We start from the raw sequence: 6249 nt of genomic DNA, 5'->3' as shown, positions 1-6249 counted from the left end.
CCAGCACTGCCCTTCCCAGGCAGCCAAGAGGCACGAGACAGCGTCCAACACCCAAAACCAAAGGAAAAAAGGGGAAAGAAGCAGCCAAGGAGCTGAGCTCCCTCGCCCCGTGCCCTGCCTACCTGCTGGCGCAAGGAGCCCTGCACCTTGTTTCACCCTTCCCCCCCCCCACCACCACCAGTTAATCAACGCAGCGAAATTAAAGCAAGCTGGACGCTAAAGAGCACAGATGAATTAATTCCACAAACCTCATTAGTGCCGGGTCTGACTCGGTGTCCAAATCCTCTGCCACAGCCCGAATAACAGGCACCCACACACCCAGCCAAGAAATTCTTCCCAAGGCAGAGGGGGAACGCGCTGCTTCGCTGCTGCCACTTGATTTCCAGACTTGGCCTTTTCTTTCTTTCTTTTCTTTTTTTTTTTTTTTTTCTTTTTCCTCTCCCTCCTCTCTATTTTCTGTCCCTTTTCTCTTTCCGGTTAAACGTCAACTTCCAGTCCGGCGGGGAGGGCAGGCAGCCCGCGCTCCCACATACCTCCCCGCTGATTCCTGTACCCTCCAGTCAAATATCAACTTTGTTCTCGCTCCTCTCGCCGTCCCGGAGCTGCTGCCTCTCCCTCCCGGGGGGGTGGAGGTGGGGGGGGGTGGCTGACAGCGAGGAAAGGTGGGAGCCACCGATAAATGAGATGGGATCCCAGGTGAGGACGAGCTTTATCCCAGGCGGGGAGGGAGGCGGGGGGTGCCCGTGACTCAGGGGTTGGCATTCCTCCCTCGCACACCTGGACGGGCAGGAACAGCCCCACAGCCGCCCCGGACCCTCCCTCCGACAGGAACCATCCCACAGGGAAAGGGCTGAGCGGGTGGTGAGAAGGTGTCCCACCGTGAGGAGGGTGGTGGGAAGGTGCCCCATTATATGGGGGTTGGTAGGAAGGTGTCCCACCGTGAGGAAGGTGGTGAGAAGGTATCCCACTATATGGGGGTTGGTGGGAAGGTGTCCCACCGTGAGGAGGGTGGTGGGAAGGTGTCCCACCATATGGGGGTTGGTTGGAAGGTGTCCCATGGTGAGGAGGGTGGTGGGAAGGTGTCCCACTATATGGGGGTTGGTGGGAAGGTGTCCCACCACGTGGGGGGCACACAGAGGGCACTGTGGACAATGGGCAGCGTTGGCTGCTCAGCTTCACCCCCTCACCTGGGGGTTTCTCCTCCAAATTCCCCATTGGCACCAGCGAGGGTGTCACCCCAACCCCCAGGTAGCTCCCAGCTGAAATATCAGGTGAGTTCCTGCCGCGACAACCACCACCCCCCTGCGGTACCCGGCTCACAAAGAGGATGGACCCACACCACGCTTTATCCAGGGCATGAGCACAACAACCCCACTCCTCACCTGGGATGGCTCCAGCTCCCCCGGGGGCAGCGCAGCCCCTCGTAGCACCGTAACTGAGACCCATCCACACCTGCTCCTCACGCAGCCCACCACGGTCCAAGGAGCAGCAATCCCACCACGGCAGCCAGCCCTTCTGCTGGGCTGGATCCAAATCCTCTTCCCCAGTCAATAAAACAGCAGAGGAGGGTTTGGAGTCCAGGTGAGGTTTTTGGTTTGTTTTTTTTTTTTGTCCCAACAGCACCTTATTGCTTTAGATCCCCAGGTTTATCACGGCTCAGACCCGGTCACACCTCCCGTGGTGCAGATGCGATGGCAGAGGCTGCATTTTAGCTCCCCAATAAATCCTCACAAGGAAAACCGCATCCCCCTGGCTTCAACACAAACAATAGCAACAGCCGGACGAAAAAGTCGCATATTTCCTGTCTTTCTTGGAGAGTGAAAATATGAACAGGGCAATTTTTGGCCTCTTCATTATTAATACAGCATCACAGCGGCTGCTGGTTGACTCCCTAACGATGGTGACCAAGCATTGATCCAAATGAAAGCAAGGGGCTGGATACCTCTCACTACAAGAAATAGGAAGCTCGAGTAAATATGTGTAAATGGATTAAGCCCCAGGAAAAAGGAGGATGTGCTCGTGCCATTAAAAAATGCAGCAAACGGGAAACGGCAGGGGAGCAGCTCGAGGTGGCCCAGGCAGCTGAAGTCTGGTATTTCCTCGTTTCTGAATGTCATACTTGCCAATCTCATTACTCCGGCCCTTTTGGAGATGCCATTTCCTCCATTTAAACAAAAATTCTGGAAATTACGGGGCTGTCATTTGGGATTTTTTAACCACCTCCCCTGCTCCCACCCACCAGCAGCACCCCAGCCTTCCCCAGTTCTCCTCGGTGCTGGGGTAAGCGATGCTGCCACGTGCTGGAGCAATTCACACTACAAGTGTGAAATATATTACTTTTAAAAAAAAGGTGTTTTAATGACAGTTCTCCAACAGGAGCCCTGGAGCCAAGGAGAAAAGCTTGGGAGCAGCCAACTTCCACCACAGTCTTTGGTGTCCTGGACGTGATCCTTTCTCCACCTGGGGTGGAGGATCCTTATGTTGCCTCCTCTCAAGCATCTCTGGTCTCACCTCCAGACACTCTGACAGCCCCAGGGCTGCCTGACACCATCTCCCTCCCTTCATCCCAGCAGCCTGGAGGAGCAAAGGCCAGGAGGAGCCTGGTTACTCATGGTGGGTGCTGCCAGAAGAGACCAAAATGTTCATTTTGCACCTTTCTTTGAAAAGCATCTCCCCAGCCCCTAACAGATCTCCAAGCAAACGGAGCAGGAAATTTCCCAGAGACTTGTAACCGGGCTGCAGGGCTGATAAAAGGCACTTTATCACATCAAGACAACTCTATCACCAAACTTTAAGGTGCCAGAGCAGAGAGGAATTATAAATTCTTAGTGACCAGTCATAAGAACTTAATGGGTTTTCACTTTATCTTGTCTTTAAATTTTTTGTTGTTTTAGGAGCTGCCTTTCAGGAGACTTCTCCAAGCTCTTCCCCCAGAGGAGAAGAATACCTGGTGAGCCTGAGGTTTTGCCACACAAACCAGCCGTTTTAAACAGCAGAGAACAGGGACTGGGGAGAGGAAGGATCAGCAGATTTGGCTGCAGATGGCTCCACCAAAGCTCCCAGCCGCATACGTGGTGGACCTCACGTTTATAAATCAGTGATTTTCTGCTGTGGCAACACGGCCTAAAAACTTTTGCCTTAGGAGTGAAAACAAGTCAGTTTTACAGCTCACACTAAATTATTGCGCTCTCTGCTGAGACAACCAGCCCGAGTGCCAATTACTGATAATTACAAGGGGGTTTAGGGTTAATTCTTTTCTTCTTTTTTAATGCCACGCCAGCTTGTACAGAACCTTTCTTCTTTCTGTCCTGCCACCGCAGTGTGCCCAGAGACAGCTCTAGGGCTTTTTTCTAGGTCTCTGCTGAGCAGTTTCAGCCAAGACCCTGCTGCTGGAGCACATTCATTGCCTCTTTGAATTCTGTAACAACACACGCTGCTAAAAAGAAAATAAATACTTGATCCCAGAGCTGCACTGTACACTGCATAAGCAATACCCTGCTATCTGGTGTGAGCTTAAGGAATGCTTAATAATGTATTATTAATGCAAATTAATGTGCACATAATTTATTGCACCAAATTATGCTTGATATAATTGCACAGGTAATTAAAGTGCAGGATAAAATCCTCCTAATTTCTCTTTCTCAGCCTTTCCCCTAAGACAGCACCAACTACACGTCTATTGTTTTGCAATGGGTGTTGCAAAAAAAAAAAAAACCACCAACCAACACTCTCTTCTTTGCTGAAAGCCACTGATGCCCATTTGACCCCAGATGGACCAGCAGCGAGGGGTCAGTGGGCCACCAAAACAACACAAGAGGAAAATATTAGTAAGGAATCCAGGATAAAACTTCAACCTAGGAGAATGCTAACACCCATCCAGGCAAAACAGGACCTACCAGGGTTACATTAGCATCTTATCCAGCTGCCAAAGGGCTGAAAACACACTGATGTTATATTTGAAAGATTAAGAAAGATAGCCCACCTTTCCTCCCAGTTTGTGTTGGCTGGGCCCAGACAAGACATTCAGCAGTGTGGGCGAGAGCCTCCTGAGGAGCCAGCCAACACCAGCCAGGAGAGAAGGTGGATGGTCACCTTTTGTCGTGGTCTCCAGGCTCTACAAGAGGCTACACAAAGAGAAAGGGAGGTTAAAAATATCAGCAACTTCACCTTCTATGGCCGCACCAAAAGGCAGGCTTGTTTTCTTCCTAATGCTGGATCACACAAACATGGTAGAGGACAGACAGACAGACAGACGCCTTCTACGTGAAAAGGCAAAACCTTTTCTTGTGAAATCCTGGTGCTTTGCTGTTTATTGGCAACCAAAAGCACTAGCCCAGCCCCGAGTTCCAAGACAAGTTCCAAATAAACAAAGACTAAATATTGGAAGTCATCGGTGTCCATGGTTCTCGCTTAGAACAAAAGGAAGGAAGTTGAATATAAACAGTCGGAGGAAGAGCAGCGCACGGCGAGGCTGGGAGGGGGAAAACTGTTCTGTAAGAGCAAGGCACGAATATGCTGGTGTAAATTACCACCAGAAGGAAGAGCAGACTTTGGAGGAACCTCACAGCCCCTTTGCGGGTCTTGTACCTCAACAGCAATTTATTTATTTTAATGTTTGACAATCTTAGAGAGCCCTGCTGAAAAGCATCTCTCTCTGGAGGTAACAACTCTGGGCTTTCCAGACCAAGCAGCCCACAGCCTTTGATAACATCCTGGGCACACTGCAAAGACCACCTGCTTGAGGGGCTTCACAGAAAGCTACAGCTTTTTCTCCCCTGCGATGAAGAAGATCTGGAAGGGAGCTCATGGAGGTGTCAGCTGGATGGACATTGGCTGAAGCCATCACCTCCACGCTGCTCGAGCCACCCGTGTCATTGGCGAAGCCTTGGCAAGGAAGACTTTTCTCTTTTTAAAGTCTCAGTAAATAACTCTCATAAAACAGACAGTACAGCAGCAGTCCAACTAAAACATTGCTTCAGGTGCTCACATTTTACGGTTTGAGGTGGGGCTGGCAAGGGCTGCCCCTCCCCACCTGCTCTCTGGGTCAGGCAGCACCCGGCGAGACACAAAATAAAAGCAAATCCCGAACACACAAAAATCCCTTCCCACAACAGCATCAAAGGAGGCCAGGTCTCCAAATCACAACAAGCAAATGGGAAAGAAAATCAACACCTCGGGGCATTGGAGGTGGGAGAAGAAACTTCAGAAGGGAGGGCGAGAGCAGAACCAGCGCTGCCAAGGATGACTTCATGGCAGCAGCTCTCCTCCCTCCCCTGAGCAGAGACACACTTGAACGTGGAGCTCCAGCTAAGACAAAGCTACTCCAGCCAGGAGACACCCCTGCTTAGAAAGGGGGTCAGCAGAGAGAAGCCCCGTGGCCCTCAAGGAGCATGAGAGCGTGCATCTCAGACCAGGGAATAACAACAATGGGACTGGTTTTCCTCCCCGGGGTACATTTAGTCTCCCCTTGGGAGGGGAGGCAAGAATGAATATCTACAGCTTTCAGGGGTCTGAAAGAACAATCTGAGGATTCACCTTTGCAGCAGCAGCATAAAGAACCTTCCAGCCATGTAAGCTGGGAGCTCACACTAGTGCAGCTTGGACACAGCTCACAGCTCTGGGGGGCTCTTTAAAACACAGCAGGTCCCCCCTGCAGCCAGCAGACATCACCCACCCCTGGTATGGTCACAGCCCTACCCGTCTATGAGAAGCAAACAGGTCAAACCTCCCCTTTGAGGGCTCCAGGCCGTGTTTTTGTGGGCCAGGAAAGGATCCTTTTCCCTCAGGACACTGCTCTTGCACACCAGAAGCTCCTCCAGTTTTCTCTGCTGCACAGACCGAGCACAGCCCAGTGCAGCCACCAACCTGCACCGCCAGGTTCTCAGAGGGAGGAAAAAGGCTTTTTCCTAGAGCTGTGTTTTCCAACCTGTGCATCCGTCTATTACTTCCGATGGCAACACGCAAGATAAACAAGAGCAGCGAGCTGTTTGTCCTGGCTGCGAGCACGTTACACAATGATTGGCCTCTCCACAGCTTTTTGGAGAGAGGAAAAAAAAAAAAAAAAATTAAAATCAAATCATGCACGTTTCGAGTCACTTTCTCCGCAGCAGACAGCAAACACTCAGTCACCAGAGCTCAGGATTTCACTGCCAGAGCAAAGCCCAGCTCAGCCAGGTCTCTTGCAGAAGCCTGTTACTGCAGGGGGTTGAAAGCTGCTGCTGCTGCTCAGTGGCCTCAAGGCCATCCCAG

Source organism: Calidris pugnax, unplaced genomic scaffold (assembly GCF_001431845.1).
Source record: "Calidris pugnax isolate Ruff unplaced genomic scaffold, ASM143184v1 scaffold9, whole genome shotgun sequence".
Lineage (NCBI taxonomy): Eukaryota > Metazoa > Chordata > Aves > Charadriiformes > Scolopacidae > Calidris > Calidris pugnax.
Note: the sequence above shows the minus strand (reverse complement) of the source record.